This window comes from Drosophila obscura, unplaced genomic scaffold (genome assembly GCF_018151105.1).
Source record: "Drosophila obscura isolate BZ-5 IFL unplaced genomic scaffold, ASM1815110v1 contig_165, whole genome shotgun sequence".
Taxonomy (NCBI): domain Eukaryota; kingdom Metazoa; phylum Arthropoda; class Insecta; order Diptera; family Drosophilidae; genus Drosophila; species Drosophila obscura.
The window spans coordinates 2,210,710-2,226,589 of NW_024542752.1; the positions used below are offsets into that span (position 1 = coordinate 2,210,710).

Below are 15,880 nucleotides of genomic sequence, written 5' to 3' on the forward strand. Positions count from 1 at the left end.
TTTTGAATATTTCCCCATAATAATTCGCACATTCAACATATCTTAATCATCATTTTTTAGCAGCTAATGAATCAAAACATACAACGAAAAATAAATGTATAAATGAATATATATTTCTCCGCTTCGATCCTTAGACAATATATAAAGTGTTAGAGGAATTGTACAAATAGTACAGATAGTTGTGTGCGGTAAGTGCATCTTTCATCTCGGAGGCCATTAGAGAAATCCCATGAATACACTCACTACACTCCACTCCGTATGAGTATGTGATTCATATAAGGGCAAGCGCGATGAGTGTGTGGAGTGTGTGAGTGTGAATGGGGAATGAGTGCTTATCGCTTACACAACGAAAAAGCACACACACGCACACACACACAAATGTTGTTCAACTTTTCTAATGTTGAATGCCCTGCAATCATTCATCTCCCTCTTTGGACTACCCTTTCTCCCACTCCCCACTCTCCCTCACCATCTTCTCTCTCTCTCTCTCTCTTCTGTCCAACACTCCATCGACTTAAGTGGAATGCAATAAACTTTGAGCTTTGCCTCCCCACCCCCACGCACCCCCTCGCTGCTGCTGCTGCCGCTGCTGCTGATGCCTTCTCCAGTTTCTGTTCAAAAGTCAAAATAATATTTTCGTACCCCGTTAATCGTGCAGAGGCAGGGTGGGCATGCTGTTGCTGTGCAACGACAAAAGCATCTACAAATAAATTAATGCAAGATTTGAACAATAATGTTGCAGACCAAATGCATTCGGATTCGAATCTGGCAGATCTGGCAATGCTGTGTTCGATTTAACCAAAGATTTATTCCGCTCTTTTGTTTCCTTTCCACAGATAGAAGGTATCCCATAGTCCCAGCACTTCAACCCACTCCGCCCCACTCGCAATTGGTTTTTTATTGCTGTTTGTTTTCTTTTTCTTTTTTTTTTAAATATGTCGTAGATGGTCAGCCAGGCTGCTGGCTCCTGTTCTGACATTTGGTTGTTGTACTCCCCTCGCGTGCTGCCCCTGCCCCTGCAATTGTCATTATCTTTCGATCTGCATTTTAGAAACGAGAGCCGAAGCTCTTTGCACGAAATACACACACACACACGGGAGAGATTTAAATTCTGCTGTTGCTCTCTCGGCAATTCCTTGTGTCCTTCATTTCTATCAATCGCTCTGTCAACAGCAACTACAATGCCACACTCAGCTTCGACCCTCTCTCTCTCTCTCGATCTTAGGGCTCGCTCTCAGCAACAACAAAAGCTTAAGAAATAACAAACGGGAACCTGGGAACCTTCATTTTTTTAATTTAAATTTTTATGCTCTTCTTTAATTGCGAGGATATTTAGGGATATTCGGGAGATAAGCCGAGGTATCCCATAGTCTCCATTCGCACTTTCTTTAATATATATATTTTAATTTTTATTTCCCATCCATGCATGGTTCTTTTTTTTTTTTTGGTTCACGTTTCGAGTTCTTTTGTGTTTAGTAATTTTTCAATTTTTCCATCGAAACATGTGTTGGTGGGGGATGGAGGGGTGTTGGTCTCTCTATCTCTGTGGGAGGGCGGCTGCTTCCACTTCGGTGGTTGCTTTTTGTCTGCCTTGTTACTACAAATTATCGGCGGTGCGCTCGGCACGTGCGCGACGTGTTCCAGCCAGCCACCAAGGGGGGGTCCACCTCCTCCACTCCACCACTTCTGTAGTACAGCAGCATATCAGTCGGCAACCATTCCATTCCCATTCCCATGGCTTTAGTGTAATTGATTTCGCATTGCAATGAATGCGTTTGCGGCGTGCCTGGCTCAGAATTTGCTGCTCTTTGATTGTTTTTGACTCTTTCTGTGGCGTATCGCCCTGCTCTCTCCACCCCTCTTCACAGCACTCTGCACCTCGCGCTCTGTCGACTGTTTTCTGTGTGGTGACAACATTAGCCAAATTGATTTCAACATCGCTCGAGCTGCTCGGGCTGCACGACTGCTCAGATTGGAGGAAGGCCTGCTGCTGGCTGATCGCTTTCCGCTTTTCGACTCTGCAATCAACTCGACTCCGCTCAAGGCCCACCGATCCCACCTACACGCAACCGCCCACGACATGTCCCCCAAAAAGTGTGTGTGGCGACCAGACGTTGTGGCAGCTCAAGAATCAAACAACAGGCCATAGTTACAGATACAGATAAAGATACACCGGCCACAATGTTTTCCATCTATCTAAATAAATAAATATGTGGCCACACACACACACTGCTGGTGGAGGAGGTGGCGGGAGTCTATAAATTATGTAAATGTAAATTTCGTTTATTTTGTCCGATCTTTCGCTTTGGATATTTGTTAAAATTTCGAGGGCGGGGGCTCTGTATTTTTTTTTATGAATTTTTAATTTGTTGCCTGGCATTTTTGGTTGAATGAAAATTTCACACTTTTGGCCGTGAGGCGCGTTTTGTTTGATTTGTGAACTGAAAACACCAGCACCGTCCCCAGGAGGGGGGGTTGGAGAAAAGAAAAAAAAAACAAACAAAAATAAAGAGTTCGTAAGTCCGTAAGATATGCGACGGAAATGAGCCGCATTCAATGAAATATTTATCAAATCGGTTTGATGGTGACTTTTGCAAGTATGTATCTCAAAGATACAAATTAGTGTGGGCAACCATGAGATGCATGTGTGTGACATGTGTGGTGTCCAGATTGAACTTTTGAGTGGTGTCGCGTGGAGTGGATGTGGGTGATCTGGTATCTGATATGCGGGCAATGAGATGTTCTTTTTTTTTTTGAGGTGTTTTCATTTATCTGACCAACAGATACATTTTAATTATACGCAGAGCCCGTAGAGATAGTTTTGTCATCCATGAGATATTTTTGTAGACTCTTAATTTTTGGGCAATTTGAATGAGAATAAATACGAATATCTTTCAGATATCAGATGTCAAATGGATTTACTGGGAGTTTATTAAAAACGGTTCATTACATAATTTAGCAATCTTTGAGATACATTTAATTGAATAGAACATGTAGTGAGGTTTATTTTTAATGACTGGAAGATACCATATCTGTTTTAACCCAGAAAACTTCCATCAATAAACGAGTATCTTTGAAATATATCTTTGGTAAAAAGTATCTTTCCTGTGAGAAATTCCTGCAAAGTAAAAGTATTGCAACAAAATTACTTTTGATGTGTAATTCTTTCAGTAATTCACGGCATCCATATACTTTTGGCAAGTGTAACACACGAAAAAAAATCCATGAACTCTCTCTGTCTGGAGCCCGAGTTTTGTATCTGTATCTGTGAGATACTTTTGTGTGTGCTTGCTCTTTTGGCTAATGGATGGGCCTCACGCAGCCGACAAAAATAAAAAAAAAAAAGGAAACGAAACGAAATTCCACGCTTACACAATTTGTATCTGGCAGATACTACTCGTAGACGTACGTGTAGGTGAAAGGCGCCCCGCCAGATAGAAAAGCAAAACACACGCCACACTAAACAGAGGCGTTGAGATATTTATGATACGAAACGCGGTCTCTGGTCTGGCCAGTGGCCCACGAAAAAATGCAGCGCAACTAAATTCGTTTTGCCGCTGTCTCTAGTCTCTACCACGGCCTGTCGTTTCTGTTGCCGTTGCCCGTTGCAAAAGCTGACCGTAGGATACAATGAAAATATGAAAGTGCAACAACGGCAGCACCAGCAGCAGCAGCAGCTACAGCTGAACACAAAAAAAAAAAGAAAAAAAAACCTGTTCAGCAACTTTTACGCTGCGCCCTCGTGGAACTCAAGTGGATGCCATTGGGGCAGGCACAACAGAGCAACGGTACCTCTCTCTCCTCAGCGGCAGCAAATATGCAGAAACTGCATGAAAGTATCCCCCACCCCCCCTAGATTATCCGACTCAAAGACGATTTTTGAGAATAGAATTATGGAACTACCATTGGAATTGAAATACAAATATCTCATATCATAAGCAAAAAGGGATGCATTTTCTGTGTTTCTAAATGTTATTGGAAGCGATCTAAAAGCTACTGCCATTACGGGGTATTTTTTATTTTATTTTTTTAAATAATCTCAGATACCTAAAAATAATGAAAAACAGCAAAGTCGTTTGTTGGCCATTGGATGGGGTGGTGATGGGGGTGGGGGGGAGAAATTAACATGTAGAAAAAAAGAGCAAAGTAAAAAGAGGTCGACCGACCAACCGACCCGACCGTCTTCTTTGTGCTCCAAACGAAACGAAACGAACGAAAGGCAGCACAAAAGATCACAAGAAGTAACCGAATAATGAGATTGAGAATGAGAATGAGAAGAACGAACAGGGGCTGACGTCACTGAAGTTCTAATTGGAAAGACAGAGGGCGCAGACACACGGATTGAGAGAGAAGAGAGAGAGGTAGAGGGAGGAGCCCTGCAATCGGAGGCTTGTGTGTGTGTGGGGTTTCTAATTAAAGAGGAATACTACTACACATAGCACATACGAATATATATTGTATTAATGAATGGAATGAACTGAAGAAAGCCTTTCCAGCGAAAATACGATCACAATGTGATCCATGTGTCGAAGTTCAGCGAATAGTCATCAATATTGTTAAGGGAAAATCCTTTTTTTATTTATTTGTTCCATCCTTTTATTGCAGAGTTCGATATGGAAGCGAACTTTTAGATTTATGTACATAATATATTCAGAATGTTCAATTATTTCGAAGAAATATCATCCCATTAATGAGGCAGAAGACAGTCGAAATTCTGTGCTTTTAGATAACATTTTTGTCACTTACTCACAAGTCTAATGAGTACTAAAACTAATACGATTTTACCTACTTCAATATCTGCTTAGATTTAATCAAAGATCGTTTCAAAGTATCGTACATTTTTACATTTTCTATCTATGCATAAAAAATCTATTCACAATCTGCCAATCAACAACAACAATCCCACAGAACTTTTAAGTGAAATGCGGCACCTGCAGATCAGAGTTGTGTCTGTTTGTGTTTCTGTTTCCCACGCATAACTACACACATACCCACCGAAAGACAGTTTAAGAATCATATTTATATAAATATCGTATCTAAATATATGCATCTATGTTTGATTTATAAAATTGACACTTTCGCGTTCAATTCTTTGTTCGTTTTGCATAGAAAACACACTCATCAATGAGTAAATAAATGAATGAATGAATGAATGTATCTCCAAATTAAATGCGGAATGAAATTAGCTGCGGGAATACATTGATCTTTTGTGGATTTTGGGGTCGGGGGTCTGGTGTCTCTGGGTCAAATCGTAGGGCCGCACCGTTAGAATGGGAATTTATCTTTTTCTTTTCGAGTGTCTATCCAGCAATTAAATCGCTACAAAATTTTAATCCATCTTTCTCCCTCCGTTTGCCTTTTCTATCTATATCTTTCATTTCGGTCTCTCTATCTCTCTTTTTTTTTAAACTTTGTTTTCCCCTCTAAAAATATGTTTTTATTACAAGATTTTTAGTGTCTTTTATGTGTGTGTTGGGAGAAGTGTTTTACATGGAATTAATGTTGATTCTCATTTAGTTTTTATTGTCTTGTTTTTTTTTTTTTTTGTTTGTCGTTGTTATTTTAAAAGAGCATTTAAAGCGAATTTGAATATGATCAGAGGGCGAGAGATACAAACAAAAACATAAACAGACTACACAAACACAGATACAATCCACAAACAGATATAAATACAATCCACATTAAAATAGTTACAATCCACAAGGCGTCGTGATGTTGCAATAATTATCTCAAACTCAAACGTTTTCAATTTTTTTTTACAAACATTAAACCGCGCACCACTGCCCCAATCAAAGCCCCCCCCCCCCCCATGCCCCAGCAACCTTCCTGCCCCCTGCCACAGCCTATCATTGTAAAAGTTCAACAACAACAACAACAAAAATAGCTGACAAAACAAGAGGCGATGGTGAGCGCCACACAGAGTGTGGAATGTGCCACGGAGAGAGAAGCACCCGACACGATCTCTCTCTCTCTCTCTCTCTGTCGCTCTCTCTGGTTTCTGTCACGAGCTTGGCGCAAAATAAAGAAAAGGGTGGCGTTAGGTCAATTCTCAATTCTTTTGACAGCAGCACAACAACCAGCAGGGGTGCCTGCCTCCGCCAGCCAAAGAAGGAGAACGGAATCGGAAAAATCTTCAACTTCGTCTTTAAATATTTGAACGATCGATGGATGAATCCAAAAAAGGAGAACATAACTAATCATAAAAAATCATTTACAAATGTATTGATTCACTTATGGGAATACATATATGCAGGAAGTAAACGTTATTGGCGTAATATGATTGAGATATATAATTAAATAATAATTAATCAATCGTTTTTAGTCAAACGATTAAAGGGGATACATCTCAAAGATGCATTCCAGAAAAAGTAAAACCTGCCAAAGTCCATTTTCAAGTATTTACTTAATTTCTACTCTACCGGCAATCCATTGAATAAAACCAAAAATCTCTGTGGGCAGGGCGCTGAGTATCTGATTACAATTTGAATGCCTGCACAATGAACCAGAAAACTCTGTGCTTTTGGGCTTTTGTGATGCGGCAGGTGGCAGGTGCCTGCTCAAAGATTCCTGTGTGGCAGGGATACACTCGTACAACCAAATAAAACGTGACTCGTTGGCAACAAGTAAACCGAAAACTCCACTACCGTCATGAAGTGTGGCAACGCTGCTGCTGCAGCTAAAACAATTACAGTTATTTTATGAGTTTGCAGAGCAAAACCAAAGGCAAAGTCAAAGGCAGGGAGCATCAGGCAGCAGGCGGCAGGCGGATGCAGTGGAAAAGCCACTTCATTTTCCAAAGAGAGCGGAAATTTAATGAGCAACGCCCTCACAATGATGCCTTGCTGCCTTCTGTCTACTGCTGCCTGCTGCTGCTGTTTTGTGGCATCTAAAGGGTGTGCACGAACCGAGGAGAGCAGAGCCACACCCAGGCATTCATTGCTGTAAATCCTATCAAGGAATAGTGTACCTCTGCAGAATCCAAATTATATCAATTTTCAAGTATCGACAAATTGATTATTTCAATTTTGAAATATCGATAAATCAATCAAGAATATTTGTATGATCGATTATACCTCGATATCAACCATCAAGCTAAAGTCTAGCAATAATCCACTGATTAAGGGGTATTCTTTTATTTTATACGATTTTATCACTTGAAAATGCCCCATCAAATTTCTCCCTGAGGCAACACCAGGCACACACACACACACAGGCAGTGGGGCATCATCAGGGGTAGAGCCAGAGCCAGAGCTAGAGCCCCAGAGAACTAGCTGCTCGCTGTTCGCTTTTGTAATGATGCGTTTAGATGATTATGAGCTCAGAGCCCCGAAGCCTCGTAGCCAAATTGGAGCATAACCAATGGTGGCTGGAGCCATAGCCACAGCCACAGCCACAGCCTAGCCATCATTTTGGGGTCATTTTTGCAGCCGAGGAGGTGCACAGCACAGCAGAGCAGAGTTGCAGCGGCAGGCATTGCATTTGAAGAACTGCATCCATCTGAAGCGTGCGCTAGGACATGCCTCGAGAGTCAAATATAATTGAGTTGCCGTCTGGGGTGTCTGTTTGTGGCAGGAGGAGGCTAACACAAGATACTTTAAAGTGGTTGCTCGGTGGCTGGCAGCATGCCTCAATGGTTGTTTCAGTGCTAAACAGACCGTTTATTGCATTTAGAGCGCTATGCAACACTAATGGACAGTAATGGACAACCAAAAAATGTGCCATTTGTGTGGCTCCACGACGGAGAGGATTTACAAAACTTCCAATACAATGAAAGACAATTTTCTTCTACATGGAAAATTCCCAGAAGTTTTATTTTCGGTTTAAATCAAAACCTTAAGTAATTGCAAGTGCTAGGCAGGCCTTTTGCCTGGTTTTAGGTGCCCTTTCAGTGTTGAGCAATGCCACATGTGTCAGCTGACAATGCAGTGCTCAAAAAAGAAATTGTCTGACTTTTGCAGCGCTAAAAAAATACTCTTCAAAAATTGAATCTATCAAAAGCAAAACTTGCAGCACTCTTTCCCTCCAATTATCGCATTGTTTTTCGCATTTCTTCGCTCTGCCAGCAGACCTCTGCAAATGTCTGTTACTAGGCCAGGCTTCAAGCTTCAAGAGCCATGTGCTGCATGAACGACTGCAGTTGCCTCATTTTTCAAGCTTAACCCCAAGACATGCCACTTTCACATAAAAATAAGAAACAAAAAGCCAAGGAAAATAATTATAAATTTAAGCACCGAGTGATGGTCGCAGCTTTGAATACTCTGTTGATTCCATTAGATCTGAAGTTTGCTCTGTTCGGCAAACCCTTCCTATGTCTGCTGGTACCCCTAAATGGAAGATTGGCAGCAACAAATTTCGCATAAGCAAATGGGTACATCCGTTATGAAACGAATAGCACCCATGGAATATGCGGGCAAAAAGAAATACCAAAAAATATATCCATATCACAGATTCATCGGCTTTTATTCTATAAAGTTTTATTTCATTAAAAATACAACATTTCAAAAATATAATATTTAATTATTTGTTTATTTAAATAATTGAACTTCAATTTTTTTATAAAAAAATGATTATTTTTTTTAACTTTTGAATTTATGATTTATTAAAATTAAATTTATTAAATTTCGATTTTAAATGCATCAAATGATAGGAAAACTCGATTTTTGAATTATTGAATTTTTGCTTACTAAATTTGCAATGGGGTAAAATTGCCACTCACACGTGCACGTGAAATTCACAGGGAAGTGGATTCGATTCCACTTTCATTCGCAGGGCACAAATATCTCTACGAAAACAATAAAATTATGTATGTGGTATTCCAAGCAAACAACAAAAAACAAAAACAAAAAAAAACTGTGGCCACAACCAACTGTTGCCAGGTAACTTGTGCCCCGCAGACCCCACACACTTGCCCCTCCTTTTGTTTGCGCCACTTACTAGCAAATCAATCGGCAGTTGGCAGCATAATTCAAGGGGCAGGCACCAGGCCAGCAGCAGCCTAATAGAAATGCGGCAACGTCGCTAAAAACTTCAACATCAAAATGGGTAGCAGGCGTAGAGGGGGACGGATTCCATGTGGCATATCAATACTTCCATCATTTGCGGGGTTTGGGGGGTACAAAAACAAATTTCCCCTAAACGAACCGACATGAGGGATCTGCAAGAGCTACCGACTGTATTTCTGGCTAAAAGGGCACATCCCCACCCCGTCCTACGACTTCTTTCCCTCGACTTTTTCTCCGTTGCCGTTCGTTTAATTTTATTGCCTAATTTTCAACTTTGATTGCTGCCACCGCCTCCGACAGCCCACCCAGTCCTGCGGCTCCACCAATTCAATTTTCACGCTCGTTGACATTTCTTTTCTCTGAGATTTTCTTATTTTCACAACCATTTTTCCCGGTCCAACGCCCAACGCCCATCCCACCATCCCATCCCCCCACCAAAAGTATAACTTTCAATTTCATTGCTGGCCTTTCCGTGGCGTTAAGGAGAGAAAACGAGAAAGATTATAATCAATTTTTATATATTTTTATGTAGCATTTTTATTTGTGGCTTAACGGCCCAGGAGAACAGGGGAGATTTCACACCAAATGGGGAGTATATTAAACGCTTCATTTAGCCCAAGGAAAAAAGCCAAATGGCAGGAAAATAAAGGCATGGAATGGGAATGGAATATATTATATTTATTTCAGTGTTTTAAAAATGAATTTTTTAATGTTTCTATTTACTATGCCATTTTTGCTCTGAGTGTAGCATCATCACGCACACACGACAAAGATAGATAATATATAGATAAAGTATCTGTCTAGCCCTTCCCCCTCCCACGATTGAGTATCTTTTTCGGGTCTGGGGAGGGGGCTTGAAACTATCATTAGCATCCACAAGAACAAGAAGTTTGCTTTGTCTTTTGGCTTCCACTTGGCTTCGTTGCTGCGTTGCTTCTTTCTGCTTTGATTAAATGTTGCCAACGACAACCGTCGCCGTTGCAAATCGTCAGCTCTTTTTCGTCTTGAATCTCCCCCCACCCTAAACCCACAATAATCACTCTGCTCAGCCAATTTGTGGCGCACATCGACATCGTCTTGTTCCACACACAGATGCAAAAAAAAGAAACGCAAAGCAAAATGAAGTGGGCAAAAAAAAACAGGCAATATTCACCAAAAACCGAACGGAAGTGGGAGCCAAAAACCAGAAGAAACAAAAAGAAAGAATTGAGCTGTATTCTAGCCCTATTCCTCTCCCTCTCCCCTTTCTCTTTCTCTGCTGTTCTTGCTCATTACGTCTCCAATTTTTTGTTCTTTCTTACCCATCATCTATCTCCAGGGGCAGCTGCCTTCCACCAAGCGATGCTCCCAGCAAAAGAGATCTCACAATATCGAGCTAATATTTTCCATATTAGCCCTCGATCATTGGATTAATTGAAAGCAGTATTAGTTGTTCGATCATCATTCTCTCCCCATAGATTTTAGCTCGTAATTTTCATGCATTTTTAATCATTTATTTTTCTCTTATAGAAATAAAACCGATTCAGATTTTATTCTTGATTAGATTCCAATTTAGAGTCATCGAAAATGATTATGTACTCTTTTAATGGAACACAACTATTTTCCCTGCAATGAAAATGTTGTAATTTTCAACCCCAAAAAATAAAAGAACGAGAAAATATTGTTGATAAACAATTAAATGAACGACAATTACGATTACTTAAACGATTCCATGAAAAATGAACGATAGACGAGTATTTCCTACCCTTTCCACCTAACTGCCCTTTCGTAATCTTTTGGTGGCGACTCCAAAAATGGGGTGGGGGGGGAGGGTGGTACGTGTTGATAAGACAGCAGGTGTATGCCGACGAAAACGAAAGTCAAAAACTGCCCCAAAGGCCACAGATAAGGAACTGCAATATAATGGACTTTTGTTGACTTTTTCAGAGAGTTTTGCCCTCTGGCTACCCCATGATTTACTTTCAAAATAAAAGTAAAAATCAGTTCCATTCCATCTGTTTGCTCAGCGAATAGATAGATAGGGAACGCGGCTTGGGTGGTGGCATGGGGCGACAGACAAACAAATTACAAACAAATTGTCAGCGTCGTTTCCTCATCGATTGCCCCCCGCGCCAGGCCTGCTCAAGGCGCCTTTCCTCTTCTTAAATAAGTTTTCCAACAACAAAATTAGTTTCTTCTTATCGGGTTTTCAGGTGGCGGGAGGGAGAGATCAGAGTTCTCTATTGATATGATACCCTGTGTATGCATACACACAAACACACCTGTGGGGCATTCACATTTCCTGGAACGTAGGATCGTTCGAAAAGGTCTCTGGCCTTGCTTCTGCAGCATTTTCTCTGTGTTTTATACTTTCCCCAAAAGAGTGGCAATACTATAAATTTAAAAACTAATTTAAATTTTAATTTTTGAGTGCAGTTTTTTTTATTTTCGTTGAGTTGGTAACATGATAATTTTCTTGTTTCTTTTTATTTTTTCTACTTACATGAGCAAAAAGCTTTTCTTTCTTGTGTGTTGGTTCTCTCTTTCTCGCTTACTCTCTCTCCCTCTCTCTCTCCTGCTTTCTCGCTGACGATAAGTTCTTTTGCAGGCGAAAATGGTTTCATCAATTGTTTAAAATGCAACCTTGTGCATGATTAAGCACATTTTCACTGGCATTTTCATAGTTTGCACTTTTTATTTGAAGAGTTTTTTTTATGGGATTTCATTTAAATGAAAATAAAACCAAAACATTTTCATTAATTTTACAGAAAATATTTTTTTTAAAAGCAGAATGCTCACTCAATCAGTCATTCAGCGCACTCAATCACCACTCGATTCAATCAAAATTGTTGTTGTCATGACAACTGCTGCCCGCCGCAGCCGCTCTTGCATTTCCTCTGCCACTGCCTCCCGGCCCCCTTCTCCCATCTTCTTTCCACTGATATACAAATAAAATGAAAAATTCATTCGAGCGTTACAATGAAAAATACCCGACCAAATTACTTTCAAAATTGTTGGTTTTTCTCTGTGCAGGGTAGGGTCTTTAAGAGCTGCAAGAGTTGCCATTGCGTTTTAAGAGCGTTTTTATAGCGTTAAAAAACGCGTATGTATAGCTGTCACAGAACCGCGAGACACGCTAGCGTGTCAGAGTGCATTTGAAGCGATTGTTACAGCATGAAAAATACACACAAGAAACACTTTTTTAAGAGCTGAGAAAAGCGACATGTGGCAGTATTGAAAACTTTGGAAAATGCTGAAAGTTTCAGCGACTTTTGCTGTATGAAATTCTAGCTAGTATCAAAAATCGCACGAAATCCTAGCCTAGGCGACTTTTGCAGTATAAAATTCTAAAAGTATTCCCATTAATCGCACTAGCGACTTTTGCAGCCTCAAAAAAAGTAGCAGAAGAAACGGTAGCGACTAACTGCATTTTGCATGTGGATTTTGTTGCTGTTTTTCTGATATCTCATGTGTTTTCTTCATTTACAGTTAATAACCATTTGCCCCTGTCCCTCGCCAACCCCCTTACATCTCCAGCACCAGCAGAAAAAACAACAGCAACTTCTGTTTCTCTCTCTCCACCCCTCGTTTTGGTCCATTAAACTGTTAGCAAGTGTAGAGGGAAGAGCGAAAGAGGAACAGAGGTGTGGAGAAAGGGGTGAAAAAGTGTGGGGGGGGGGAGGGACCACATGTTGGCACTTCTTTCTCTGCCTTTCACACTCTTAACCCTGCACAGACCCCAAAGTGTTGTCACATTTGTTGTTGTTGAAAATTGATTTGCTAATGATCCCCAGGGATCTATGGGAGGAGGAAGAAACAGAAAAATAGAGAGGGCTATAAGGCGGGCGAATGCATCCAAGTCCCAAGAGTGCCCCAAGAGTATATTATGTTCCGGTATATCTATTTCTGGCCTGTCTTCCTCCAAATATACCAAATTATTATGAATATGAAGAAATGATTTCTCCCTCTGAATGGGTTTTTTTATTTTCTGTTTTCCAAGGGAAATCGCAGCTTTTTCCATATATAATAATTTAAATTAAAAGATGATATTTCTAATGTCAAATCAATCCGTACTTCAAAAACTATAATTTGAATCCGTAGACTGAAATAAAACCACAAAAGTTAGGAAACATCCGATATTTGTGGTAGAAGAACACCCCCCAGAATCGTTGAACACATAAACCTTTGATAGATTTTTTTACAAAATAAGCTTTAGTTTGGAATAAATACGCTTGCATTTCTTAGTATAAAAATCTTTAAACATTTCGACAAATCGGTAAAACAATCTTCTTAAGCTTTTGCGATATTTTTCAAACAAACTTTGGCTACACAAACTTTTCAATTTACAATAAACATTGTGGGGACAAACTTGAATAAAAGCAAATATTACACAATATAGAATTTCGTTCGCTACTTTTGGGGATATGATTACAAAAGCATATGGCTATGGTTTAGTATTCTTGAAGAGCAGAGCACTTAAACAAAGAAATTCCCATAACAAATGTTGACGTTTCTTTGGAAAAAAAAATCCCAAACCAAAGAGTACAAAGTGTAACCATATATGGCGAGATCTTTTTTGTTTGGAATTATTACGTTTTTTGTTGTATTTTTTTTGCGCCCAAAGATAGTTGCGATAATTCTGAAGAATCTTTGACTGAGTCAGAGTGGAGTGTAGAGCGGACAGATCGGAGGTGAGTCAGTGCCTCCATCTCCGTCCCCCCACACCTTCGTGCAATGTACGACACACATTCCGCCGCGGGCCGCCGAACATACAAAATACAACAAATAAATGAAAAATTAACCAAAAAGAAATCCCAAACGACGATTTTCAGAGTGCTCGAACATTTTGTAGCTTCATTTGCATTTATTGCGAAAATTCGTGTGCTGCAAAATGGAAACTGAAACCAAAACAAACACCAAGAGAAAAATAGCTGTTAATGCGACCAAGGGAATACCCTCAGTCTCATTTGATGTTTGATTTATGGATGTGTCCCTACAGAGCACCTCAAGTGAGCAGAACAACGTTTTCCTCTTAACTTTGTTTGCGCTAATATAACCAGCGACATTCAACAAATATAAAGGGTATCGAAAAATACAAAGACCGCTTCGAGCAGCGCCAAAAAAACAACATGAAAACACAAACAAAACAGTGGCAGCGACAGCGACAGAGAGGCAGCGGCAGCGTAGCAGAAGCCGCGTTTTGCCCATTTTTGTTGTTATTTTCCTCCCTCACATCTTTTGTTTTTCTTTGATATTATGTTTGTTTTTCTTTTTACATTTTATAAAGAATTCAAATAAAATAAATGCCACACACACACACGGAAAAGAAGAGCTTTTTTTAATCATAAAATAATTAAAAATTTAGTTTTAGTTTGGTATTTAATTTGTTGTTTTTGTTTTTGTTTGGGTTCCCTTATCGTTTGCTTTTTGCACTCAAACTTAAGTTAATTACAATCTACACACACACACACTAACACACAGCCGCATAAAGAGACACAACACACATGTTAACAAATAACAATAACAAAAAGAATATTAAAAAAAATGCCGCGCACGAGACTTACAACACAAAATTCGCGAAATCGCATCGAAAATTGAGCGTAGAGACCGCGACGACGAGCGAACCGAACGACGGCGCAAAAGAGACAAGCCGAGCAGCGGCAGCGGCAGCAGCGACATGGCCCCAGCGACACAGCAAATGTTTCAAAGCAGCAGCCCCAATAGGCGTAAGAGAGTAAGCACAGCCGGTTGGTTGAAGCTGAAGCTCCCCCAAGCGCAGGGTACATTAGCGCGAAGGTAGGGCACTGCAAGAGAGTGCTCACTGTTACGTTACAGATTTCAGTGAGAGCGTACAAAACTACCACGAAAATGTAACTTGAAGAGCGGTAAAGCCGTTACCGTCGTAATAACTAACCCTGCCCTCTAGCAATGCTTACGCTCTCGCTCTGAGTTGACCGCTCTCTGGCTATCGCCATCTCTGTCTCTCACGCGCTGTGTGTGCTGTGTGGGCCGTCGTCGTGCGGCGAAACATGTGGTGTTTGATACTGTCGATGTGGAACGAGTTTGTTGGCGCTGCGTTGGCAGCGGAGATGCTGCCCACATATACAGTTACAGCATAAAGCTGTGGACTCCGCGACTGCATGCAAGTAAATTGCGCAAATGTGGGGGGGATGCACAGGGGAAATAAACATGTGGATTGTGTGTATGTGCGAGAGAGAGAGATCGCATTGCGGTTTGATCAGAATCCCAAACAAAAACAAAGCAGCAGCAACAAAGCTGTTGCATTGTTTTTGGTCAACTGCATTGCAGGTCTCGGCCCCATAGCCCTCCCTCCCCCACACCTATCATTCTTCACAGCAGCCACATAAAACGCGGCATCCACACACAACTATTAAAAGATGCACTGCAAACGCACCCAAAAACAGTGACAGAGGCAGCAGACGGCCGACGGCGACGCCAACATTGATGACTGTTAAGAATGAGGGGGTGGGTGTGCAAGTAAAACCCGAAGAAGAGAAGGGGTGATGTGTGTGTGCTAAAAGAAGAAGCAAACGAGGGACAGGCAGGCAGGCAGGCCACAAACAAGGCGAGGCCGCGCGATCGGTGCGGTACTTCACCTTTCTACCTCGACCCCCTTTTTACATTTCTTGACGACTTGCTTGGGTCCCATGCATTTTTATGCGTACACTGTTCAACAAAAGGTAGCTTTATTTTTTGTACATACATATGTATGTATGTATATGCAACAAACAACTTTGCACACCATCCACTCAGTAATATTTAGTTTATTTTTTTGAATTATTTTTCTAATAAAAGGTTTATTTTTTTTGTCTCATTCGCATGTCGTTGAGTGTAACGAATGCAGCGACGTTGGCCAAAAAGCTCAACGAAGCGTGATT

At 40.7% G+C, this 15,880-nt stretch overlaps 1 protein-coding gene across 1 annotated transcript in view; it reads right to left on the bottom strand.

Annotated features, from left to right (window-relative positions):
• The window catches only part of LOC111066365 (protein sprint), a 59,974-nt gene extending 45,341 nt beyond the window's left edge, over nucleotides 1–14,633 (bottom strand). The window contains exons 1-2 of the mRNA XM_041591916.1: nucleotides 14,546–14,633; nucleotides 11,485–11,671 (exon numbers count right to left, since the gene is read on the bottom strand). The gene's annotated coding sequence lies outside the window, so the exon portion shown is untranslated. The remainder of the gene's footprint in view (nucleotides 1–11,484; nucleotides 11,672–14,545) is intronic.
• Nucleotides 14,634–15,880: the final 1,247 nt, after the last annotated feature.